Source organism: Chiloscyllium plagiosum, unplaced genomic scaffold (assembly GCF_037043375.1).
Source record: "Chiloscyllium plagiosum isolate Xiang-an unplaced genomic scaffold, Cpla_swu_hap1 HiC_scaffold_16, whole genome shotgun sequence".
NCBI classification, from domain to species: domain Eukaryota; kingdom Metazoa; phylum Chordata; class Chondrichthyes; order Orectolobiformes; family Hemiscylliidae; genus Chiloscyllium; species Chiloscyllium plagiosum.
This window is the reverse complement of record NW_028270154.1, coordinates 68965132-68992880: the sequence shown is the minus strand read 5'-3', so window position 1 is coordinate 68992880 and position 27749 is coordinate 68965132. Positions and strand designations below refer to the sequence as shown.

The following is a 27749-nucleotide window of genomic DNA, read 5'->3' as shown; positions in this document are numbered from 1 at the left end:
TGCGGTGCCCACCTCTCCCTGAACAACTCCAGGGTGTCGGTGGACACTGCGTGCTCCTTCTCCAGAGACACCCGGGCTCTAAGATTATGGTTTATATCTGTCAGCCAGTGTTTCTGATTCACCATGTTAACAACACCAATCAGCCATCTGATACTCAATGAGATCTTCCTAGCCCTTGTTCACTAGAAACCCACAAACATTTGACTCAGTAACAAATTATTACCACTGAGCCAATTTTTAGAGGAGATGTATTTATATATTCCTTACTTAATAATTTACTCCTTAGTTTAATCGGGTTTGTCACTTTGAGGGTCAGATGTGACAGATTTACTAGCATACAGTAATTAAACAATAATGCTCCTGATCTTTGGGCATCTGGTGCCGAGGCAGGACAAAGGATCTCCTAGTGGATCTGCTCCTGGGCCTGGCCATAAACAGGTCCAGGCAGCGAGCCATGCAAATAACCATTATGGCCAATTGCCTGCTCCTCTTCTGTAGCTATGTTTGCTCCCGTGTGTCCCTGGAGAAGGAACACACGATGTTCACTAACTCTCTCAGGGTCTTTAGGAAGCGATAGTCAATGAGTGGCATGGAGTGCTTTATTTCCCCCTCCAATTCTATTTTGATTTAATCCTTACCCTCCCCTTCACTTTTTTGTTTGTGTAGGCATTGCCCTTAAGAATGGGGCTCTGTTTACCACAGGCCACTTGGGTAGTTTTACTTTCTGGTGGTGGAATATTAATAAAGATTTCTATACTTGATGTTTTTTCACTGTGTCCTACACGCACACAACATGGGTGCTGACTAAAATAGACACTACTGCTGTTTGGCTTTTTTTAAAAAATATATATATATCCAGCAGATTCAACTGCAAATGCTGTGGCACTGTGGAGTTCATGGACCATGTATATGTTGGGTGTAAGTGTTTTCACCCCTTTTTTTGGTCACCTGAAGAACTTTCTTCTCTGCTTCTGGTTGCACTTCACTTCCATGTTTCTGGTCTTTGGGTACCCGATGTGGAGGGGATCAGGGAGGTCAGAGGATCTCCTCATGGGTCTGCTCCTGGGCCTGACCAGGCTGGCCATTAACAAGTCCAGGCAGTGGGCTGGCCAGGGGGTTGTTATGGCCGATTGCCTGCCCCTCTTCCGCGGTTATGTTCGGGCCTGGGGTGTCCCCGGAGAAGGAGCATGTGGTGTCCACCAATCTTCTTGATACCTTTACAGAGAAGTGGACACTGCGGGGAATGGAGTGCTTTATTTCCCCTTCCAATTCTATATTGATTTAGTCCCTACCCTCCCTTTCACTTTTTTACATAAGCATTGCTTGCTCTGTGGTTTGCTTGTCAATGGTTCATTGGCCACATGGGTGAATATGAGGGCGGAAAAGAAAATCTAACCAGGAGATTTAAAATAACCTCGGTTGAGGGGACTAATTCTGAGCTGGCTGGTCGCACAGTCAGTGTGTACTGCTGTTCTTTTTATTGAGAACTTATTCCTGAGCTGGCTGGGCCACAGCCAGTGTGTCCTGCTTTTTTTGGTGAGCTGATTTTTGTGCAGTCAGTGCACTCTGGAGGATTGGTGACTGGAGGATGACTTGGTGAAGAGACCCGGCCTACCTACTACTGGTTCGTGGACTGTGCCTTCACAAGTAAGATTGACCATCAATGTGTGGTCTGTGCTTCCTGGGTGTGTCTGTGCTTCCATGAGTGTAATCTGCCGTTGTGAGTGGACTTCACCTGTGTGTGTACTTGGTTTCGTGTGTGGATTTAATTTCTAGTGTAGATTTGGCCCCCGGGAGTAGATTCTCCCTGTCTGTGTGGACTCTGCCTTTGGACATGGAAGCTGCCTTTGGGTGTAGACTTTTGTTCCTGTGTTTGGGCTCTGTAATTGTCTGTGGACTTTGTCACTGTGTGTGGTTCTGTTACTGTCAGTGGAATTTGTTCTTTGTGTGTGTTTCTGTGTGTGCGTGTCATATTTTTGTGTGTTCTTATATAGAACAGGCTCAACCAACGGCCAGTTTGTCAATAGTTGGAAGACAGATGTCCAGCCTGGGAGAAAGTGAGCCAGGGAGGGACAGTTCGTTTGCGAGGCAGCAAGGTGCCAGAAGGTGCATGTGATAGCCGGAGGTCGGATGGTGCAAGGGTCTAGATGGAAGGCCGGATACGGTGCACGGAGCAGACGGGGACCATTTGGCTGATGGCTAGCTCGGGGGGAAAAGTGGGTTGGGCATGCCCAGTTAGTAGGCAGGGTGGCCAAGTGCCAGAGGATGTGTAGGGCAGTTGGGGTTTGGAAGGTGTCGGGAGCTGGATGGCTCTTGGCCAGTCCACGTAACAGAAGACAGGCTACTGGCCAGTTGGTGCATGGAGCAGCTTGGGATGTAAGGTCAGAAGGGTGGCTGAGAGCCAGATCTGTGTATTGTGTTTTTTTTTTACTGTTTTTGCTGTTTCAGTTGATATATGTCTTATGGACTGATTTGTATTTAACCTGATTCAGGTGATGTGCTCTAATGTGAGGTGTTTGTTGTATACTGTGGGCCTTTGCCTACTGTTTAACGTTTTATCTTTGGGGAATGTTATGTTTCCTTTCATTTGAAAGGAAAAGTGACCTTTGTGACAATTTTGTTCGGTTTGATGTACTGTTACTGCTTAAAATGAGATTTGGGGCATCCTATGCTGATGTCCTTGATTCTCTGTTGTACTGTAATTGCTTACATGTCTTGTATCTTTATGTAAACTTGAATTAAAAAAAAAACAAGAAATTTAGAATCTCCTCATTGAGGGGACTGACTCCAAGTACACTGACACAGTGTACTGTGCACAAGTAAATAAAGGGTGATTTGGTAACAGGATACAGTTATTTCAAAGCGGAGTGACATTGACTCCTGGTTCAACAACATCCTAATTATACAACCTCTTCCTCATTTTCAACTACCTGTGTGATCTTACCCATTCTAAAGTTTGTAATCTCCTCCAACCTCCTGAAACCTCAGAGCTTAACTAATTCTGACCTCTTGACCATCCTATGATTTTAAAGTGGCCTTATATTTTGGCTGCCTAAGTTCTCACTTCTAGAATTCCCTCCTCTAAGCCTCTACAATTCTCTGCTTCATTTTCTTCCTTTAAGATATTCTTTAAAGTCTATGCCTTTGATTCGTCTTTTAGTTTTCTTTTTGAATATCTCTCCAGTGTCAAATTTTGCTGAATAATATTCCTGTGAAATGCTTTGTGACATTTTATTATGCTAAAGGTGATATTTATGTTTATATAACACATATATACAAGCTTCTGCTGTTGTAGATAGATTCTGTAAATGGTTTCAGTTCACAGATTCACATGACAGATTTCAGGTTACATTTACTGCCTCCTTTTAAAGTTGGATTGAAGTCACTTTTTAAGAGGAATTACAGATGAACCAGATACAGTTGGCTTCAGTGTCAAAGAATGCATCCTGTGAAGTATCAGGATGTTATGCTTCCTCAGGAAAATAAATTGGGGCGGCACAGTGGCACTGCTGCCTCACAGCGCCAGACACCTGGGTTCAATTCCGGCCTCAGGCGACTCTCTGTGTGGAGTTTGCACATTCTCCCCGTGTCTGCACATTCTCCTTGTGTCTACGTGGGTTTACTCCAGGTGCTCCGGTTTCCTCCCACAATCCAAAAATGTGCAGGTTAGGTGAATTGGCCATTCTAAATTGCCTGTAGTGTTAGGTGAAGGGGTAAATGTAGGGGAATGGGTCTGGGTGGGTTGCGCTTCGGTGGGTCGGTGTGGACTTGTTGGGCCGAAGGGCCTGTTTCCACACTGTAAGTAATCTAAATGTTGTGCCTTCAACAATGACATCTCCCATCTATTAGTTCTATATCCAGAGATGATGGTAACATTTTGTTCTGTAATAAAAATGACAGAATGTTGGGTACACCAGGTTAAATAATGATAAGCCCATGTTCGACTGCACATTCAATCTGTCCTGTTCTCTTCTGCCAGACCTCATTTTGGTAGTTTATTTTGGTTCAAGCATCCCTTCAACATGTAATTGGAGCTGATTTTCATTCATTAATGAAAGAAAGAGTTACATTTATTTGACACCTTTCATTAACCTGATCATGAAGTCTGAAAGTACTTTACAAAAAACAAATTACTTTTGAAGTATGGTTTCCTGTCTGAATGTAACTGTATTCCATATACAGCTGCGACAGTGGCCAGATAATCCTTGTTTTAGTGATGTTTATTGAGGGTAATTATTAGTGAGGAGAGTAAAGAGAATGCTCTGACTCTATTCTGAAGTAGTATCAAGGGATCTTTTACATGTACGTCAGCACAAAAACATCTAATATGCAAAATAGCAGATCCAGCATTCACCATTTCCTTGGCAATGCACTGGAATGTCAGCATAGAATCTTGTGCTCAAAAGTCTGAAATGGAATTCAAATCCAAAGTCTTCTCAGATCAGACTCTAGAATACTACCAACAGAAAGACTGTTGCTGAGTCTGCAATAGGATATTGCCAAACAGCAGTAATTCTTATTTCTCCCCCGATCCTATGTGATGTGCGTGTAGGTTGAAGAAACAATGAGTGCAGAAAATTTTATTCACATTCCACCACCAGTTTGTTGTTTTGGAAAATGTAGGGGTGATGGATTCTCAGGTGAATGTAGCACGAACAGCCAAATTTCTGGTAATGAGACTGGGTCAAATGCAATGTGGGTTACGTCAGGTTCCAAGAAATCGATTGTGATAGAGGACTCTCTGGTCAGAGGCATAGACAGATGTTTCTATGGCCAGCAGCGAAAAATCAGATTGGTATGTTGCCTCCCTGGTGCCAGGATCAAGGTTATCTCAGATAGGGTGCAGAATGTTCTCAAGAGGGAAAGGGCACAGCAGAAGGTCATTGTACACATTGAATCAACAACATAGGAAGGTAAAAGGATGAGATTCTGAAAGGAGAATATAGAGAGTTAGGCAGGAATTTAAAAAGGAGGTCCTCGAGAGTAACAATATCTGGATTACTCATAGTGCTACGAGCAAGTGATGATAGAATTCATGGCTGAGGAGCTGGTGTATGGGAGAAGGATTCACATTTTTAGATCATTAAAATCTCTTCTGGGATGGGAGTGATCTGTAAAAGAGGATGGATTACACCTGAATTGGAAGGGGTCTAATATACTGGCAGGGAGATTTGCTAGAGCTGCTCGGGAGGATTTGAAGGTTGGGGGGGTGGAACCCCGGGATATAATGAGGAAAGAGATCAATCTGAAACTGGTACAGTTGAGAAAAGAAGCGAATCAAATGGTCAGAGCAGGCAGGGACAAAACAGAGAACAAGATAGAACTGATAAATTAACTGCATTTCTTTCAATGCAAGAGGCTGAACAGGGAAGGCAGATGAACTTAGGGCATGGTTAGGAAAATGGGGCTGGGATATCATAGCAATTAAAGAAATGTGGCTCAGGATGGGACAAGACTGGCAGCTTAATGTTCCAGGATACAATGCGACAGGAAGGACAGAAAGGGAGGCAAGAGAGGAGGGGAAGTGGCGTTTTTGATAAGGGATAGCATTGCATTCCAGGAGGATATTCCTGGAAATACATCCAGGGAAGTTATTTGGGTGGAACTGAGAAATAAGAAAGGGATGATCATCTTATTGGGATTGAATTATCCACCCCCTAACAGTCAGCAGGAAATTGAGAAACAAATTTGGAAGGAGATTTCAGTTATCTGTAAGAATAATAGAGTGGTTATGGTAGTGGATTTTAACTTTCCAAACATAGACTGGGACTGCCATAGTATTAAGGGTTTAGATGGAGAGGAATTTGTTAAGTGTGTTCAAGAAAATTTTCTGATTCAGTATGTGGATATAGCTACTAGAGAAGGTGCAAAACTTGACCTCCTCTAGGGAAATAAGGCAGGGCAGGTGACTGAGGTGCCAGTGGGGGAGCACTTTGGGGCCAGCGACCATAATTCTATTTGTTTTAAAATCGTGATGGAAAAGGACAGACCAATATAAAAGTTAAAGTTCTAAATTGGAGGAAGGCTAATTTTGGAGGCAAGAACTTTCAAAAGTTGATTGGGAGCAGACGTTCGCAGATGAAGGGACAGCTAAAAAATGGGAAGCCTTCATAAATGAAGTGACGGGAGTCCAGAGACAGTATATTCCTGTTAGGGTGAAAGGAAAGGCTGGTAAGTGTAGGGAATACTGGATGACGAGAGAAATTGAGGGTTTGGTTAAGAAAAAGAAGGAAGCTATAACAGGTATAGACAGCAGAGATCGAGTGAATCCTTAGAAGGCAGCAGGAGTATACATAAGAGGGAAATCAGAAGTGCAAAAAGAGGACATTTGACAGCTTTGGCAAATAGGGTTAAGGAGAATCCAAAGGGTTTTTACAAATACATTAAGGACAAAAGGGCAACTTGGGAGAGAATAGGGCCCCTCAAAAATCAGCAAGGTAGCCTTTGTATGGAGCCACAGAAAATGGGGGCGATACTAAACCAATATTTTGCATCAGTGTTTATTGTGGAAAAGGAATGGAAGACATAGATTGTGGGTAAATAGATGGTGACATTTTTAAAAAAAATGTCCATATTACAGAGGAGGTGCTGGATGTCTTGAAACGCAAAAAAGTGGACAAATCCTCAGGACCTGATCAGGTGTACCCTAGAACTCTGTGGGCAGCTGGAGAAGTGATTGCTGAGCCTCTTGCTGAGATATTTGTATCATCAATAGTCACAGGTGAGATGCTAGAAGATTGGAGGTTGGCTAACATGGTTCCACTACTTAAGAAAGGTGGTAAGGACAAGCCAGGGAACGATAGACTGGTGAGCCTGACGTTGGTGGTGGCAAATAGTTGGAGGGAATCCTGAGGGGCAGGATGTACATGTATTTTGAAAGACAAAGACTGATTAGGGTTAGCCAGCATGGCTTTGTACGTTGGAAATCATGTCTCACAAACCTGATTGAGTTTTTTGAAGAAGTAACAAAGAGGATTGAAGAGGGCCGAGCAGTAGACGTGATCTCCATGGAGTTCAGTAAGGTATTCGCCAATGTTCCCCATGGGAGACTGGTTAACAAGGTTAGATTTCATTGAATACAGAGAACTAACCATTTGGATACAGAACTGGCTCAAAGGTAGAAGGCAGAGGGTGATGGTGGAGGGTTGTTTTTCAGACTGGATGCCTGTGACCAGTGGAGTGCCACAAAGATCAGTGCTGGGTCCACTACTTTTCATCATTTATGTAAATGATTTGGATGAGAGCTTAAGAGGTAAGTTTGCAGATAACACCAAAATTGGAGGTGTAGTGGACAGTGAAGAAGGTTACCTCGGATTACAATGGGATCTTGATCAGATTGGTCAATGGGCTGCGGAGTGGCAGATGGAGTTTAATTTAAATAAATGCAAGGTGCTGCATTTGAGAAAGCAAATCTTAGCAGGACTTATACACTTAATGGTAAGGTCCTAGACAGTGTTGCTGAACAAAGAGACCTTTGAGTGCAGGTTCATAGCTCCTTGGAAGTACAGTTGCAGATAGATAGGATAGTGGAGAAGGCATTTGGTATGCTTTCCTTTATTGGTCAGAGTATTGAGTACAGGATGTTGTGAAACTTGAATGGGTTTAGAAAAGATTTACAAAGATGTTACCAGGATTGGAGAATTTGAACCACAGGGAGAGGTTGAATAGGCTGGGGCTGTTTTCCCTGGACCATCGGAGACTGATCGGTGATCTTATAGAGGTTTATAAAATAATGGGCAGCATAGATAGGATAAATTCTTTTCCCTGGGGTGTGAGAGTCCAGAAATGGAGGGCATAGGTTTAGGGTGAGAGGGGAAAGAAAGAAAAGAGACCTTAGTGGGAGGCACGGTGGCACAGTGGTTAGCACTGCTGCCTCACAGCGCCAGAGACCCGGGTTCAATTCCCGCCTCAGGCGATTGACTGTGTGGAGTTTGCATGTTCTCCCCGTGTCTGCGTGGGTTTCCTCCGGGTGCTCCGGTTTCCTCCCGCAGTCCAAAGATGTGCATGTTAGGTGAATTGGCCAGGCTAAATTGCCCGTAGTGTTAGGTAAGAGGTAAATGTAGGGGTATGGGTGGGTTGCGTTTCGGCGGGGCGGTGTGGACTTGTTGGGCCGAAGGGCCTGTTTCCACACCCTAATGTAATCTAAAGACCTATGGGGCAACGTTTTCACACAAAGGGTGGTACGTGTGTGGAATTGCTGCCAGAGGAAGTGCTGGAGGCTTGTACAATTGCAACATTTAAAAGGCATCTGGATGGGTATATGAATAGGAAGGGTTTGGAGGGATATGGGCCAGGTGCTGGCAGGTGGGACTAGATTGGATTGGGATATCTGGTCGCCATGGACAAATTGGACCGAAGGGTCTGTTTCCGTGCTGTACATCTCTTTGACTCTATAACCAGGAAGAAAGAACACCCGAGTGGCCAGTGATACATAGTGTCCTTCTCTTTCTGTGTAATGCTTAGAACATGGAAAAATACAGCGCAGTACAGGCCCTTTGGCCCTCGATGTTGCGCCGACCCAAGCCCACCTAACCTACACTAGCCCACTATCCTCCATATGCCTATCCAATGCCCGTTTAAATGCCCATAAAGAGGGAGAGTCCACCACTGCTACTGGCAGGGCATTCCATGAACTCACGACTCGCTGAGTAAAGAATCTACCCCTAACATCTGTCCTATACCTACCATCCCTTAATTTAAAGCTATGCCCCCTCGTAATAGCTGACTCCATACGTGGAAAAAGATTCTCATGGTCAACCCTATCTAAACCCCTAATCATCTTGTACACCTCTATCAAATCATCCCTAAACCTTCTTTTCTCCAATGAAAACAGCCCCAAGTGTCTCAGTCTTTCCTCATACGATCTTCCTACCATACCAGGCAACATCCTGGTAAACCACCTCTGCACCCGTTCCAGTGCCTCCACATCCTTCCTATAGTATGGCGACCAAAACTGCACACAATACTCCAGATGCAGCCGCACCAGAGTCTTATACAACTGCAACATGACCTCAGGACTCCGGAACTCAATTCCTCTACCAATAAAAGCCAGTACGCCATATGCCTTCTTCACCGCACTATTTACCTGGGTGGCAACTTTCAGAGATCTGTGTACATGAACACCAAGATCCCTCTGCTCATCCACACTACCAAGTATCCGACCATTAGCCCAGCACCCCGTCTTTTTGTTACTCTTACCAAAGTGAAACACCTCACACTTACCTACATTGAACTCCATTTGCTACCTTTCTGCCCAGCTCTGCAACTTATCTATATGCCGCTGTAACCTGACACATCCTTCCTCACTGTCAACAACTCCACCGACTTTCGTATCATCCGCAAACTTGCTCACCCAACCTTCTAGCCCCTCCTCCAGGTCATTTATAAAAATGACAAACAGCAATGGTCCCAAAACAGATCCTTGCGGAACACCGCTAGTAACTGCACTCCAAGATGAACCTTTGCAATCAACTACTACCCTCTGTCTTCTTCCAGCCAGCCAATTCCTAATCCAAACCTCCAACTCACCCTCAATGCCATACCTCCTTGCATTTTCCTACCATGGGGAACCTTATCAAACGCCTTACTAAAATCCATATACACCACATCTACCACTTTACCCTCATCTACCTCCTTACTTACCTTCTCAAAGAATTCAATAAGGTTTGTGAGGCACGACCTGCCCTTCACAAAACCATGCTGACTATCCTTGATCACATTATTCCTATCCAGATGTACATAAATCCTATCCCTTACAATTCTCTCTAAGACTTTGCCCACAACAGAAGTGAGACTCACCGGCCTATAGTTACTTGGGTTATCCCTACTCCCCTTCTTGAAGAAGGGAACCACATTTGTTATCCTCCAGTCTACTGACACTATTCCAGTAGACAACGAGGACATAAAAATCAAGGCCAATGGCTCTGCAATCTCCTCCCTTGCTTCCCAGAGAATCCTAGGATAAATGCCATCAGGCCCAGGGGACTTATCTATTTTCACCCTTTCCAGAATTTCCAACACCTCTTCCCTACATACCTCAAAGCCGTCCATTCTAATTGTGACTCAATATTCTCATTGGCAACAATGTCCTGTTCCTGAGTGAATACTGACAAAAAGTATTCATTTAGTGTCTCCCCAATCTCTTCAGCCTCCACACGCAACTTCCCACTACTATCCTTGACTGGACCTATTCCTAGCCTAGTCATTCTTTTATTCCTGACATACCTATAGAAAGCCTTTGGTTTTCCCTAATACTACCAACTAAGTCATGTCCCCTCCTTGCTGCTCTTAGCTCTCTCTTCAGATCCTTCCTGGCTACCTTATAACTCTCAATCGCCCCAATTGAACCTTCACGCCTCATCTTTACATAGGCCGCCCTCTTCCATTTAACAAGGGATTCCAATTCCTTATTAAACCACGGCTCCCTCACACGACCATTTCCTCCCTGCCTGACAGGTACATACTTATCAAGGACACTCAATAGTTGCTCCTTGAACAAGCTCCACATATCAATTGTGCCCATGCCTTGAAGCCTACTTTTCCAAGCCACGCATCCTAGGTCGTGCCTCACCGCATCATAATTTCCCTGCCCCTAGTTATAACTCTTGCCCTGCAGTGCACACTTATCCCTCTCCATCATTAGAGTAAAAGTCACCGAATTGTGGTCACTGTCCCCAAAGTGCTCACCTACCTCCAATTCTAACACCTGGCCTGGTTCGTTACCCAGAACCAAATCCAGTATGGCCTCACCTCTTGTTGGCCTGTCTACATATTGTGTCAGGAAACCCTCCTGCGCACATTGGACAAACACTGACCCATCTAACGAACTCGAGCTATAGCTTTCCCAGTCAATATCTGGAAAGTTAAAGACCCCCATAACAACCACCCTATTACTTTCACTCTTCTCCTGAATCATCCTCGCAATCCTTTCTTCTACATCTCTTGGACTATTAGGAGGCCTGTAGAAAACTCCTAACAGGGTGACCTCACCTTTCCTATTCCTAACCTCAGCCCAAACTACCTCAGATGGCGAGTCTTCATCCATCGTCCTTTCCACCGCTGTAATACAATCTTTGACAAGCAATGCCACACCTCCCCCTCTTTTACCCCCACCTCTGACCCTACTAAAACATTTAAACCCTGGAACCTGCAACAGCCAATCCTGTCCCTGTTCTACCCATGTCTCCGTAATAGCCACAACATCGAAATCCCAGGTACCAACCCACGCTGCAAGTTCACCTACCTTATTTCGTATACTTCTTGCATTGAATTATACACACTTCAAGCCACTTTCCTGTTTACAGACACCCTCCTTTGAGATTGATGCCATGTTCCTAACCTCCCTACACTCCAGGTCCTGCACCCTAAAGCTACAGTCTAGGTTCCCATGTCCCTGTAGAGTTAGTTTAAACCCCCCCCCAAGAGCACTAGCAAACCTCCCGCCAAGGATACTGGTGCCCCTCAGGTTTAGGTGTAGACCATCCCACCTTCCCCATAAAGAACCCCAGTTATCCAGATACCGGAATCCCTCCCTCCTGCACCATCCCTGTAGCCACGCATTTAACTGTTCTCTCTCCCTATTCCTCGACTTTCTATCACGTGGCACCGGTAACAAACCAGAGACAATAACTCTGTTTGTTCTAAGTCTGAGCTTCCAACCTAGCTCCCTGAAAGCCTGCCTAACATCCTCAGCCCTCCTCCTACCTATGTCGTTGGTGCCAATGTGGACCACGACTTCGGGCTGCTCCCCCTCCCCCTCCCCCTTAAGGACCCGGAAAACACGATCAGAGACGTCACGTACCCTTGCACCTGGGAGGCAACATACCAAACGTGAGTCTCTCTCGCCCCCACAGAACCGCCTATCTGTGCCCCGAACTATCGAGTCCCCAATAACTATTGCTCTGCTCTTCTCCACCATTCCCGTCTGAGCAACGGGGACAGGCTCCGTGCCAGAGGCCTGAACCCCATTGCTTACCCCTGGTAAGTCGTCCCCCCCACTAGTATCCAAAACGGTATACTTGTTCTGAGGGGAACGGCCGCAGGGGGTCTCTGCACTGGCTGCTTCCTCCCAGTCCCCCTCACTGTCACCCATCTGTCTGCAATCTTTGGAGTTACTACTTCCCTAAAGCTCCGATCTATGACCGCCTCTGCCTCCCGAATGATCCTAAGTTCACCCAACTCCAGTTCCCTAACACGGTCTTGGAGGAGCTGGAGATGGGTGCACTTCCTGCAAGTGTAATCAGCAGGGACGACCATGGCATCCCTCACCTCAAACATGTTGCAAGAGGAACATTGCACTGCCTTCACTGCCATCCCTCTAAAAGTAACCTTTTTAAAAAAAACTAGGTCTAAAGAATAGAACAAGCAAAATGCAGCACTTACCTACGGGTCTTATTATTAGGCTGGAGGAGGGAGGATGGGAGGCACTACCTCTGTAGTGCCTCGGGTTCCTCTCCTGTGCACTTTTATAGGAAAAAAAACCTACCCAGGTAAGCTTGCGCTACACCAGCTTCCGGCTGCCCCTTTGGTCGTCGTCACTTCCCCCTGCTGCTCCCGCTCTTTCTGTGAAGAGAAAAAAAACACCGCTGCCCGCTACCGGTAAGTAATTTTAAAACAAACTGTCTCACCTTAGCTGTAGCCTTCCGGGTCGTTTAAATTCAGCTGCTGCTCGCACTCAAAATGCCTATGTGATCAAAAAAGTGAAGGGAAGGGGAGGGATTAAATCAAAATTGAATCAGAGAGGGAAATGAAACACTCCATGCTCCATTTGTCCACCTCTGTTATTTGGTCATTTAGATCATTGCTGTTTAGGAAACCTTTTTAACAACAAATTAACTCTCATGTCTGCCCAGCAAAAATGTTACTGACTGCATTTCAAATCTATTTCACTGAATGTGGTGTGCTTTGACATGGAAACAAAGAAAATAGTAGCAGGGGTAGACCATTTGCCTGTTCGAACCTGCTTCACCATTCAATATGATCGTGTTTTATCATTCAGTCCAGTAAACAGTACCCATTTTCTCACCATAGTCTTTGATCCCTTTATTTCTAAGAATTATATCTAACTCCATTTTGAAAACCTTCAATGTTTTGGCCTCAATTGTTTTCTGTGGCATAGAATTCCACAGACTCAGCAATCTCTGGTGGAAAACCTTCTTCAAGTCTTCAAATGGGCGGCACGGTGGAACAGTGGTTAGCACTGCTGCCTCACAGTGCCGGAGACCCAGGTTCAATCCCCGTCTCAGGCGACTGTCTGTGTGGAGTTTGCACATTCTCCCTGTGTCTGTGTGGGTTTCCTCCTGGTGCTCTGGTTTCCTCCCACAGTCCAAAAATGTGCAGGTTAGGTGAATTGACCTTGCTAAATTGCCCGTAGTGTTAGGTGCAGGGGTAAATGTAGGGGGATGGGTCTGGTTGGCCGCGCTTCGGCGGGTTGGTGTGGACCTGTTGGGCTGAAGGGCCTGTTTCCACACTGTAAGTATCTAATCATCTACAACCTTAAACTATAACCCCAGGTTCTGGACTTCCAGTCATTGAGAACATTCTTTCTATATTTACCCTATCTCATCCTTCCAGAACTTTCTAAGTTTCTAGGAGATCCTCCCTCATTCTTCTAAACTCCACTAATCATAATCCTAACAGATCCAGTGTCTCTTCAAACTCAGTCCAGCCATTCCAGGAATCAGTCTGGTAAACTTTTGTTGCACTTCCTTCATAGGCCGAATATCTTTCCTTTGGCAAGGAGACCAAAACTGCACACAATAATCCAGGTGTGATCGCACCAAAATATCACAATTGAGACAATAATCTTTTTTCACGCTTTTGCTACCAAAGTGGATAAACTCACATTTATCTTTATTATACTTAACCTGGTGTGCATTTGTCTACTCAAGCAGTCTGTCCAAATTACGCTGTATTTGTGCATCTTCCTCAGAGTTCATCCTCCCACCCAGCTTTGTGTCATCTGCCAACTTAGAGATATTACATTCAATTCCCTCATCTTAATCATCAGTATATGTTATAATTCCATATAATAACCCACTAGTCACTGCATGCCAGACTAAAAATGATCCATTTAGTCCTACTGTTTGTTTGCTATCTACTAATCATTACACTACCCTCAATAGAGTTTTACAAATTAATATCTTGTATAGGACCTTATCAAAAACCTTCTGAACCCACAATCATTGGCTACTCCTCACCAACTCTATCAGTTATATCCTTAGAGAATTCCAGTAGATTTATACTCATAGAGTCATACAGCATAGAAATAGGCACCTCAGCCCAACTCATCCGTGCCGACCAGATTTCCTAAAATGAACTATACCACTTTTGCCTATTTTGGACCATGTCCCTCTAAACCTTTCCTATGCACATATCTGTCCAAATTACTTTTAAATGTTATAATTGTACTCACCTCCACCACTTCCTCTGGCAGCTTGTTCCATAAATGCACTGCACACTGTGAAAAGCTGTCCCTAGCTCCCCTTTAAATATTTCCTCTTTTACCTTAAACCTATGCCCTCTAATTTTGGACTTCCAAACCTGGGGGAAAGACCTTGGCTATTCATCTTATCTATGTTCCTCATGATTTTATAAACCTCTATAAGGTTACCCCTCAGCCGCCTATGTTCCAGAGAAAAATGTTCCAGGCTATCCAGCCTCTCCTTATAACTTAAAACGTCTTGGCAACATCCTTGTAATTTCTTTTGCCCCCTTTCCAGTTTAATAACATCCTCCCTCTGCCAAGACAAGAAGAATTTTATGCAGTACTCCATAGGTGGCCTTACCAATGTCTTCTACAGCTGTAGCATGATGTTCCAACCTTGTACTAAATGATCTCAGCGATGAAAGCAGAATGCTTGCTGATGATGACCCATGATACCACTTTCAAGGAGCTGTATACCTTGTTTGACACCACTCTCCACTGCTTTGCTATCAACTGTGTAAGTCCTGCCTTAATTTGTCTTATCAAAATACAATACTATGCATTTATCGGCATTAAACTTTATTTGCCATTCCTTGGGTCACAACCCTGTTGATCAAGATCCCATTGAACTTTTAGATAATCTTCTTCACTGTCTACTATAACACCAATTTGGTTGATGTCATCTGCGAGCTTACTAACCATGCCTCCTATATTCTTTCCAAATCATTTATATAAATGACAAACCCAGCCAATTCTTGCAGCACTGGTGACAGGTCTCCAGCCTGAACAACAGCGCTGTACCACCATCCTCTGTCTCATACTGCCAAGCCAAGTTTGTATGCAACTGGCTAGCTCTCTCCGGATCCCATGTGATTTAACCTTACTAATCAGTCTATCATGCAGAACCTTGTCGAAGGCCTTGTTAAAGCCCATGTTAACAACATATACCACTCTGCTTTCATCTATCATCTTGGTCACCTCTTTAGAAAATTCGATCAAATTTGTGAAACATAACTTCCCACAAACAAAGCCATGTCAAACTATCCCTAATCAGTCCTTGTCTTTCCAAAGGCATGTAAATCCTGTTTCTCAGAATCCCATCAAGCAACTTACAGTTAAAATCATAGAATACCTGCAATATGGAATAAGACCAATCTGTCCATTGGGTCTACACTGACCCTGCAAAAAGCAGCTCATCCAGGCGCACCCCAAATGTTATTCCCTCATTTGATATAGACAAGCAACCTGCATAGTATTGTTACAAAATGCTATTAAGTATAATTTTATTTTTATGTACAGACAATTATTTTTTGATAGAAAAGGCTCAATTTAATGATTTCTACTGTCTGTCTCGTCTTCCTTCAGCTTAAACATTTATATTATAAGTTCCCTAAATGTTAGTTTCCCTTTCTGAAATAAGGATTCATGAATGCATTTTGTGTTGGACCAGACCAGACTTCCTCAAAATATTTAAGATGATAGCCTGGACCGTAACCTTTTCTTATTTTAAAGGCAGATGTAAAATGCTGCGCTCCAGATGCAATTCGACTGGTCAAACTACTCAATGCTAAGGAAAATACAATATATCTAAACACTGTCATTAAAATACAACAAAGGAAAGATGGATTTATAATAAAAAAACTTAACAGAGTAATAGAGACAGTAACTATTGTTAAGTAACTGTTCCAGTATAATAACATCCCATAAACACACCCTTTTGAAAAAGGCCAAGTCAGAAAAAGATTTTGTCTCACATACAATGCAGCAGACTAGGAAGAGAACCCCTAGCTTTTGGCTATAATCGAGAGAGAGCAAATAGATTCCACTTCTTTAAGCCCACAACAGCAACTGCTGAAAGCTAACTGAAAATCATTGATTTGTGAGAGCTTGATCAAATCTACTTAGGCTGCTTCTACTGTTTCACATTTTTAAAAAAACCCAAGGCCTCACAAGTTGTTTATCTTCTCAAAGACTGCTCAATACCTGTCTCCCAAGTTCTCTCCAAAAGAATCCAAGACAAAACACACCTCTTAAAGCAACAGCATCATTACATTTACATGAGACTATTTGTTTGAGGAAAGCATCACAGCTGAGGACCAGCTAGTCTGCACCAGCATTTGTTTATGTGAGAGACACGAGATAGTCCATGTTTGATTTTTATTCTCTCATCTTGGGGATATTGGGAAAATAGTCTCACCTTTACCAGTAACAGAGTTGAGATTAATTAACTCAGCACGTTCTGAGTATCAAACCTATGAACTCTTTGTTATAATTTTTTCATAACTGTTATCCACCTGGATATGTAATGACTTAGTCACAAGAAGATCTCCAAGCTTCCTTTTATCTTCAGAATGCATTTTGTGCTCTATGTTTTGAACCCTCATTTAGAACCCTCATATTCACCACAATGCATCCTCTCTGCACTCTGAACAAAAAACATATTATAACCTGGCAAAGATGAAATTTGAGGAAAAAAAAAGTAAAGTTTAAGAAAATACATCTGGAAAGTTCCTTTCTCAGACTTGAATGCTCAAAATTCATCCAGGAGACCATTTTGGAAGTAATGAATGTTGCTTTAGTGTGTGGGGTGATCACAGTACTAACATAAAATGCCCTTTACATGGATAATCAGGAGAACAATTTGAGGAACTTCATAGTATCCACATCTGATGAATGAACAAAAATTGGAACTACATGCATCAGAAGAAGTAAAGCTGTTATTTAGCTTTGTTGGTTGAAGACGGAGTGTTTGGTAGAGATTGCCTCGAATTTATCTGGACTAAATAGAAGATTGCATGCCTGGAATGAAATCCAATTAAGATGATTGATGACTTCCAAGTCTCATCTAAGTTGAGATTTAGTAAGCTCGGACAATTATTTACACTTATTTTTGGGATTGTAGGCCCAGCAGAGTATCCTCCAGAGTCTTTTTTTTTCATTTAATCTGAAACGTCCACCTAAACAATCTCTTCCATTAGTATTCTTGGAAATTCTAGTGATCTAGTAATAGAACTATGTTGCTATAGAGTGCAATGCTTGATCTCCAGAAATCAGTACCTAGAAAATTAAAATAACCATCTTGGGAGAAAAAAAGGAGATAAGTAATACTGATTGAATGTTGAAGACCGTAGCAGGTATCAGTCTTTTATTGGTCTTCTCCTGTTATTTTTGCAACAAGAAATGCTCAATGAGTTTTTAAAAATAAACATAAAAAACAGATTATAGATATTTTAATCAGCTTCTTCTGACATGCTATGGACCTCTGACACCTCTGGAGCAGGTGGAACTTCAATTCATGCCTTATAGCCCAGAGGTATGGATGCTGCCACTATGCTCATTAGCCTGGGTCTCTATAGACTGATAATTAAATGAAAGTCATTGAGTTAGCAATGTAGAGAACCAAATGATATTGTCGATATTTTGCAACATTCTTTGAGTGAAATCTTGGGCTATGCTAAGTAACAGGAAGCAATGTTCGCTGGGGAACTTAATTGCACAAGAGGCCAAAATATAGTTTTCTTCTTTTGCAGTAGCAGCGGGAGTGGTGAAAGCAAGGACCGGGGGCTGCTGGGAAAGTAAATTCCTCCCTTAAAATCTTATCTTGTGAATAGGTGGAGAACATGCTGAGCAGGAGCGGACACGGGACTGCTGAGTAAGTGAGGTGATATCTTTGGTAGTTGCTTTACCCAAAACATAACTTAGGTAGTGTGTCCTCCCATCCTCCTCCTCTTACCAAAAAAAAGTTCTGTCTGCCAACTTGGTACGGCCACTACTTTTTTCAATAGTCTTGTTGGAGATTCAGAAAAGTGGGAGTGGATGTTATGGCAGTTGCATGCTCCTCTTGTAGGATGTAGAAGGTAAGGATCACCATTGACTTCATCTACAGGAAATGCACCCAACTCCAACTCCTCAGAAACCGTGTGAGGGAACTGGAGCTGGAGCTGGATGAACTTTGGATCATTCGGGAGGCAGAGGAGGTAATAGAAGGGAGTTGCAGGGAGGTAGTCTCACCTCAGGAACAGGAAAGGATAGAGGGTTTACAGTCAGGGGACAGAAAGTGAACAGGCACACAGTGCAGGGATTCCCTGTGGCTATTCCCCTCAATAATAAGTATACCGTTTTAGATTCTGATGGAGGGGACAACCTACCAGGAGAAAGCCATAGTGGCCAGGTCTCTGGCACTGAGCCTGGCTTTGTGGCTCAGAAGGGAAAGGGGGAGAATAGAAAAGTGCCAGTGGTAGGACACTCAATAGTTAGAGGAACGAATAGGAGGTTCTGTGATCGCGAACAGGACTCCAGAAAGGTATGTTGTCTCCCAGCTGTGAGGATCCGGGATGTCTCTGATCGAGTCTATAAGATTCTGAAGGGGAGGGTGAGCAGCCAGAAGTCATAGTGCACATTGACACCAATGATATAGCTAGGAAAAGGGATGAGGATGTAAAAAGTGATTTCAGGGAGTTAGGTTGGAAGCTAAAATGCAGGACAAGCACAGTAGTAATCTCAGGATTACTACTGGTGCCATATGCTAGTGAGGCGAGGAACAGGGAGCGAGTGCAGCTAAACACGTGGCTACAGGATTGGTGCAGGAGATTGAGCTTTAGATACATAGATCATTAGGATACCTTCTGGCGAAGGTTGGACCTGTACTGAAGGACAGGTTGCAATTAAACTGGAGGGGCAACAATGTCCTGGATGGGAGATTTGCTAGAGCACTTTGGGAGGGCTTAACCTAGTTTCTCGGGGGATGGGAATCAGAGCTACAGATCAGAGGAGGGGGTAGTTGTTGAATGGGCAGAAATAGAATGTAAAGACTCTATCAGGAAAGATACACAGTTGATAGGGCAAAGGGATGGGTTAAAGTATGTCTGTTTCAAGTAATGTCAGGAATAAGAGTGATGGATTTAGAGCATGGATCAATACTTGGTATTCCGATGTTGTGGCCATAACTGAGATATGGATTTCACAGGGGCAGTAATGGTTGCTAGATGTTCCAGGGTTTAGATCTTTTAAAAAGAACAGGGAGGGAGGTAAAAGAGGAGGGGAGTAGCATTGTTAATTAGAGAGTGCATTACAGCTGCAGAAAAGCAGGTTGTTGAGCAGGGTTTGTCTACTGAGTCAGTATGGGTGGAAGTGAGTAACAGGAACGGAGCAGTCATTTTTTTTAGGTGTTTTCTATAGACCCCCCAATAGCAGCAGGGAGATGGAAGAACAGATTGGACAGCAGATCTTGGAAAAATGCTGATGTAACAGAGTTGTTGTTATGGGTGACTTCAAATCCCCAATATTTATTGGAACCTCCTCAGTGCAGATGGTAAGGATGGAGCTGATTTTATCAGGTGTGTTCAGGACTGATTTGTTACGCAATATGCAGTGAGGCCAACTAGGCCTCTGGCGATGATCTTTGCATCCTCACTCTCCACAGGAGTAGTACCGGATGATTGGAGGGAAGCAAATGTTGTTGCTCTGTTCAAGAAAGGGAATAGGGAAATCCCTAGGAATTATAGACCATTCAGTCTTACATTAGATTAGATTAGATTACATTACAGTGTGGAAACAGGCCCTTCGGCCCAACAAGTCCACACCGACCCGCCGAAGCGAAACCCACCCATACCCCTACATTTACCCCTTACCTAACTCTACGGGCAATTTAGTATGGCCAATTCACCTTGCCCTGCACATCTTTGGACTGTGGGAGGAAACCGGAGCACCCGGAGGAAACCCACGCAGACACGGGGAGAACGTGCAAACTCCACACAGTCAGTCGCCTGAGGCGGGAATTGAACCCGGGTCTCTGGCGCTGTGAGGCAGCAGTGCTAACCACTGTGGTACATCTGTGGTAAGCAAGATATTGGAAGGGATTCTGAGAGATAGGATTTATGACTATTTGGAAAAACATAATGTGGAGATGCCGGTGTTGGACTGGGGTGTACAAAGTTAAAAATCACACAACACCAGGTTATAGTCCAACAGGTTTAATTGGAAGCACACTAGCTTTCGGAGCGACACTCATCCAGTGACAATCACCTGATGAAGGAGTGTCCCTGCTTCCAATTAAACCTGTTGGACTATAACCTGGTGTTGTGTGATTTTTAACTTTGGAAAAACATAGTTTGATTAAAAATAGTCAGCATGGCTTTGCGAGGGGAAGATCATGCCTCACAAGCCGTATTAAGTTCTTTGAGGATGTGACGAGACAAGTTGACAAAGGTCGAGCAGCGGATGTGGTGGATTTGGATTTTAGTAAGGCATTTAATAAAGTTACATATGGTTGGCTCATTCAGAAAATTAGGAGGTATGGGATATAGGGAAATTTGACTGTCTGGATACAGAATTGGCTGACTGAAAGAAGACAGTGAGTGGTAGTGGATGGAAAGTATTCTGCCTGGAAGTCGGTGACCAGTGGTATCCCACAGGCAACTGTTCTTGGGCCTCTGCCCTTTGTAGTTTTTATAAATGACTTGAAAAAGTGGAAGGGTTGGTTAGTAAGTTTGCCGATGACACAAAGACTGGTGGTGTTGTAGATAGCGTTGAAGGATATTGCAGGCTACAAGAAGACATTGACCTGAGCTGAGAAGTGGCAGATGGAGTTCAACCTGGATAAATGTGAAGTGATTCATTTTGGAAGGTCAAATTTGAATGCTGAATATATGTTAAAAGACAGGATTCTTGGTATTGTGGAGGAACAGTGGGATCTTGGGGTCCACGAGCACAGATCCCTGCAACTTGCCACGCATGTCGATCAGGTTGTTAAGAAAGTGTATGGTGTCTGGGCTTTCATTATCAAGGGGATTCGGGTTAAGAGCCACAAAGTTTTCCTGCAACTCTATAAAACCCTGGTTAGACTGCACTTGGAATATTGTGTCCAGTTCTGGTTGCCACATTATAGGAAGGATGTAGATGCTTTCGAGAGTATGTTGAGAAGATTTACCAGCATTCTTCTTGGATTGGAGGGCTTGTCTTGTGAAGAAAGGTTGAGTGAGCTTGGGCTTTTCACACTGGAGAGAAGAAGGAAGAGAGGTGACTTGATGGAGGTGTACAAGGTAATGAGAGGCATAGACAGAGTACATAGCTAGAAACCTTTCCTGGGGGCAGAAATGTCTGTCATGAGGGGTCTTAATTTTAAGGTATTTAGAGGAAGGTATAGGGAGATGTCAGAGATTGGTTGTTTACAGAGAGTGGTGGGTTTGTGGAATGCACTTCCAGTGGTGTTAGTAGAGTCAGAGACTTAGGGACATTTAAGCAACTGCTGGACAAGCACATGGACAGCAGTAAATTGAAGGGTTTGTAAGTTAGGTTGACCTTAGATTAAGATAAATGCTCAGCACAACAACATGAGCCGAAAAGGTTGTACTGTTCTATATTCTATGTTCTGGTAGAATGAACTTCTGTAATTACATTCTCAGAACTTACAGGGCAGATTGAGCTTCCTGGCAGCAAGCACTGGGAAACCCTTTTGCATCCCATCACATCTCTTGCGTTAATTTTGAAGAAAATGTTTGCCAGAATTAAATTTTCCTTTTAAATGAAGTTGTCTACAAGTAAGCAAATTGAACCTTCTGACTCCTAATAACTGACAACAGGTGAAATACTTAACTTGTTGAATTTTGGAATGACTTTATCATTTTCGAGAAGAGTCTGTATTATGCCATGATTGAATTTGTGCAGATGTAATTTAATTTGCTTGGAGCATGGAAGATGACTGAGTGAGTGAAGGGGGGATTGTAACACTCAGTTCAAAGAGGCTGGAGAAGGGAATTAGTCTTTCTGCGTAAGGGAGGATGCCTAATCAAAAGGAGGTTCAAGGGATAGAGTGTTTTGGTGCTGACATTTACTTTAAGAATCTGAGTGATATTCCTGGCTTGCAAGGAATATGTACCTGTCACAGTGCCCTTCAAATATGGTAACAGGACATTCTACCTTTCAATGTAAATTCATGATAGTTGACTCCTGCCTACTATACTATACAAGTCTTTGTGATTCTGTTGTCAACGTATGTAATGTGCCAAGAACACCTCTTAAATGCAGTCAAAAATCGGATGAGATATACCTATCTGCCAGTGAGCAAATGTGACACTCCCATGCCAACTGTTGAAGATTGCATTATGGACGGTTCTGTCATTAGCTTGTTTACAGACCATTGACATAATAATATTAGTAATTAGATTACTTACAGTGTGGAAACAGGCCCTTTGGCCCAACAAGTCCACACCAACCCACAACCCACACCCCTACATTTACCCCTTCACCTAACACTGTGGGTAATTTAGCATGGCCAATCCACCTAACTTGCACATTTTTGGATTGTGGGAGGAAGCCGGAGCAAACCCACACAGACACGGGGAGAATGTGCAAACTCCACACGGAGAGTTGCCTGAGGCGGGAATTGAACCCAGGTCTCTGGCACTGTGAGGCAGCAGTGCTAACCACTGTGCCACCTTGCTGCCCAATAGCATAATAACAATATTCAGGGCTGGAACATGAGCCAACTATCATATAGAACACAATTACATGGTAAATCAGAATGTTATCTGTGAAACTGCTTTGTCTATGTCACGAACTTTCATTGTAAAGTGCCTGATAACACATACTGAACATAATTGACACTATTGTAATAGGTTCATCGTTAAGCATTCAAGATCAAATGTACTCAACAATTGTAGATAATGATGTGTTGTGCTCTATTTGTATTGATTGTTCAGAGTCACTTTTGGCTCAGGCAGCTAAAACCTGACCTCTCTTTGATAATTAGGAAAAAGTGAAGACTACAGATACTGGAGTCAGAGTTGCAAAGGGTGTCACTGGAAAAGCACAGCAGATCAGGTAGTACAGACAATAGACAATAGGTGCAGGAATAGGCCATTCAGCCCTTCGAGCCTGCACCGCCATTCAATATGATCATGGCTGATCATTCCTAATCAGTATCCTCTTCCTGCCTTATCTCCATAACCCTTGAAGGAGAATCTAAGGAGAATCAATGTTTCGGGCATAAGCACTTTTCATTTGTTTGTAGAATTAGCTCTTCTTTCATATCAGTCCAGTTTGATGGTAGGCTTCACAGTTCTTTGATAAGCTGGTAACGGTATGAAATGTATATTTTACTATCAGCTTATTGCTTCTTTCATCATAACTGGAACCTATTGCTAATGTCGCAGGAAAGTTAATAAATCGATAACCTATCTGTATAAATTTAGTTTGAATTGGAAGTACATTTTTATATGTTTTATTATTTTGCTTTAGGCTTTTGTAGAGATATGTGCATCAATTGTATCTATAGATTTCTTAGCTTTCACAAGTAATTCATCTTGCTTATTAGGCAAATATTACTTGTGGCAAATAGGTATTTTTTGAGACTTAATTAATTTCACTAAACATACACTCAATGATTAAAATGTATGCATTATTTAGGTATTGTTGTTAATTTTGGTCAACTGAGAATATAAATATCCCTATTCTTGTACTTAAAACATTTTGGACTGAATTTCACCAATCTTGAGGAGTTCCATGGAGTTTCTCTCCACACCTTTAGCGAGTTCTCATGTAATTCTCTGATACTCACCTTAGTTTATGTTCGCACTCCTGTGACAAAGCACTGACAGCATCATGTGCTTACCAACAGCAGCACTTGTTATTTCAAGAAACTTCTGGCTTTTACACTGCCATTGCCATATACTAAGCCATGCATAAGGTAAACTGCTGCCAGTCAGGAACACCACTTCATAGTACATAGTTGGAGGAAAATGAAAAAGAAAAGTTTCTGAGGGCACATATGTGGTACAGGTGATGCTCATTTAAAATGCAAGGTCATATTTGTAAATGTGTTGCTACTTTTTCAGTCTGACTCATTCCATGGTAACTAAAACTACAAGACTGAAGCTGTCTTTTGTGCAAATCCATGATAAAATTCTGTCTGAAAGTGTGCTAATCTTTCCTTAATACCTAGAAAAACATAACACCTTGTAGTTGTTCAATGTGAGAGCATCACATGTTATAAAGCCTTCAAACAGTTGGTAACATTCATTTTTCTTGTTCAATAAAATTAAGATTAAAAAGCTGCAATTACTTTTGGGAACAAATGAAGTTATTATCATTGAATGATGATCTCACTCAACTTACATCCATTGTCTGTGCTAATTTAGTCCTGCCTGACTATTGTGCAAAGTACCCTATCATGCTGAAGGTGATATTTCTCCTGCTCAAAATCCTCACCTTCCTTCTCAGAAGTGTTACAACACAGTAGTGAACCCTTCTGTTAATTAAACCAAACACCCAGAAAAGTTTGCCTCACCTCATAATCTGTTAAAATATGAGTAATAGAGAACTCACAAGTTCTACTATTTAAAGAAAATAATATCAATTTATTTTTTAACTGTAAAAGTGAACATTAAACAATTTATCACAACTCTAAGCCCCCCCTTTCTCTTAACTGATTATTACCTGCCTCCAACTCTGTAATAATATGCCGTTTCAATAAGACACTGATTAAAATTACAACAATTTAATTTCAAAACCAACAGCCGCAGTCATCTTTGTTGCTTGTCTTCTTCTGGCTGAAGATCTCCCTGGGTCATCTTCGTTCTTTTTACTGTGAATATTTTCCATATGTTATTCAAGGATAGTATAACGGTGGCTGAGAGAACTTTTGATAAGGATTCACCTACTGAGGTAGTGTGGTGTGAGGTTAGAAACAGAAGAGGAGAGGTTACACTGCTTGGAGTCTTTTATAGGCCTCCGCAAAGTTCCAGGGAAGTGGAAGAGAGGATTAGCAAAATAATTCTGGGTAAGAGTGAAACAGGGTGGTCATTAAGGGGGCCTTTAACTTTCCCAACATTGACTGGAAACGCTATAACTCTGGTACGTCTGATGGATCAGTTTTTGTCCAATGTTACAGGTGGGTTCCCTGACACAGTATGTCGAAGGGCTGACAAGAGGGGAGGCTACACTGGATCTGGTTCTTGGTAATGAACCAGGCCAGGTGATTGATTTAGTTGTAGGTGAGCACTTTGGAGAGAGTGACCATAATTCAATTACGTTTAGTTTGGCAATGGAAAGGGATAGGAAATGCCACAGGTCAAGAGTTATCAATGGGGCAAGGGCAATTATAATGCAATTAGACAAGAATTAGGATGCATAGAATGGAGTAGTAAAATGCGGGGATGCAGGCAATGGAAATGTGGAGCTGGCTTAAGGAGCAAATATTACGTGTCCTTGATAGGTGTGTCCCTGTCAGGCAGGGAGAAAGTGGTAAGGTAAGAGAACCGTGGTTTACAACAGAAATTGCATCTCTTGTTACGAAGAAGAAGGAGGCTTATGTGTTGATGAGGCAAGATGGTTCAGATGAGGCAATGGAGAGTTACAGATCAGCTAGGAAGGATTTAAAGAGAGAGTTAAGAGCAAAGAGAGGACATGAGCTGTATTTAGTGAATGGAATAAAGGAGAACCCTAAAGCTTTCTATAGGTACGTGAGGAATAAAAGGATGACAAAGGTAGGAATAGGGCCAGTCAAAGACAGTAGTGGGAAGTATAGTGTGGACCCTGTGGAGATCGGAGAGGTGTTAAATGAGCATTTCTCATTGGTTTTCACTCAGGAAAAGGAGAATATTGTAGAGAAGAATGAAATACGAGACATTAGACTAGAAAGGATTGAGGTTAGTTACGAACAGGTGTTATCAATTCTAGAAGGAGTGAAAGTAGACAAGTCCCCTGGGCCAGATGGGATTTATCCGAGGATTCTCTAGGAAGCTAGTGAGGAGATAGCAGAGCCTTTGGCTTTGATATTTGAGTCATCATTGTCTACAGGTTTAATACCAGAGAACAGGAGGATTGCAAATGTTGTGCCCTTGTTCAAGAAGGGCATTAGAGATGACCCAGGTAATTATAGACCAGTGAGCCTTACTTCTGTTGTATGAAAGGTGTTGGAAAGGATTATAAGAGGTAGATTTGTAATCATCTAGCAAGAACCAATTTGATTTCAGATAGTCAACGTGGTTTCGTCAAGGCAGGTCGTGTCTCACAAACCTCATTGAGTTTTTTTGAGAAGGTGACCAAGCATGTAGATGAGGGTAGGGCAGTTAACATGGTATACATGGACTTCAGTAAAGCATTTGATAAAGTTCCACATGGTAGGCTAATGGAGAAAATGCAGAGGCATGGAATTGAGGGCGATTTATCAGTTGGTTTAGAAACTGGCTTTCTGAAAGAAGGCAGCGAGTGGTGGTTGATGGAAAATATTCAGCCTGGAGTCCGGTTACTAGTGGTGTGGCATAAGGATCTGTTTTGGGACCACTGCTGTTTGTCATTTTTATAAATGACTTAGACACATGCATAGCTGGATGGATTAGTAAATTTGCAGACGACACTAAAGTCGGTGGAATAGTGGACAGTTTGGAAGAATATTACAGGTTGGTTAAACTGCAGAATTGGGCTGAGAGGTGGCAGAGTACTGGGTCAATGGAAAGATTTTTGCCAGTGTGGATGTGCAGAGTACTGTGTCAATGGAAAGATTCTTGGCAGTGTGGATGTGCAGAGGGATCTTGGAGTCCATGTACATAGATCCCTGAAAGTTGTCACCCGCGTGGATAGTGTTGTTAAGAAGGCATGCAGTGTGTTAGGTTTCATTGGTTGAGGGATTTAGTTCCAGAGTTGCAATATCATGCTGCAAATATACAAAATGCTGGTGCGGCCAAACTTGGAATATTGTGTACAGTTCTGGTCCCCATATTTCAGGATGGATGTGGAAGCATTGGAAAAGGTGCAGAGGAGATTTACCAGGATGTTGCCTGGTCTGGAAGGAAGGTTTTATGAGGAAAGGATGAGAGACTTGGATCTGTTCTCATTGGAAAGAAGAAGTCTGAGAGGGGATTTGATAGAGACATACAAGATGATCAGAGGATTAGATAGGGTAGACAGTGAAAGTCTTTTTCCTAGGATGATGATGTCAGCTTGTACGAAGGGGCATAATTACAAATTGAGGGGAGATAGATTTAAGACAGATGTCAGAGGCAGGTTCTTTACGCAGAGAGTGGTAAGGGTGTGGAATGCCTTACTTGCCAATGTAGTCAACTCAGCCACATTAGGGAGATTTAAACAATCCTTAGATAAGCACATGGATGATTTTGGGATAGTGTAGGGGGACGAGCTGAGAATAGTTCACATCGAGGGCCAAAGGGCCTGTTCTATGTTCTATGTTCTAACATGCACCTTTGATAGAGAGTCTTTCCTAATTTCTCGGATCTGTGTTGATGGCAGTTGCTCTGTCTGATTTTCAAAATGCCTGTTTTTTAAAACCCCAACTTTGGATTGTCTCATTCGCTTGATGTTGGCAAAA

The 27749-nt window shown here is 42.8% G+C and overlaps 1 long non-coding RNA gene across 1 annotated transcript in view; it reads right to left on the bottom strand.

Annotated features, from left to right (window-relative positions):
• Positions 1-1444: 1444 nt before the first annotated feature.
• LOC122556938 (uncharacterized) overlaps positions 1445-27749 on the bottom strand; it is a 41009-nt gene continuing 14704 nt past the window's right edge. Inside the window, exons 2-3 of the long non-coding RNA XR_006313715.2 lie at positions 12627-12682; positions 1445-3882 (exon numbers count right to left, since the gene is read on the bottom strand). This is a non-coding gene — a long non-coding RNA (uncharacterized LOC122556938). The remainder of the gene's footprint in view (positions 3883-12626; positions 12683-27749) is intronic.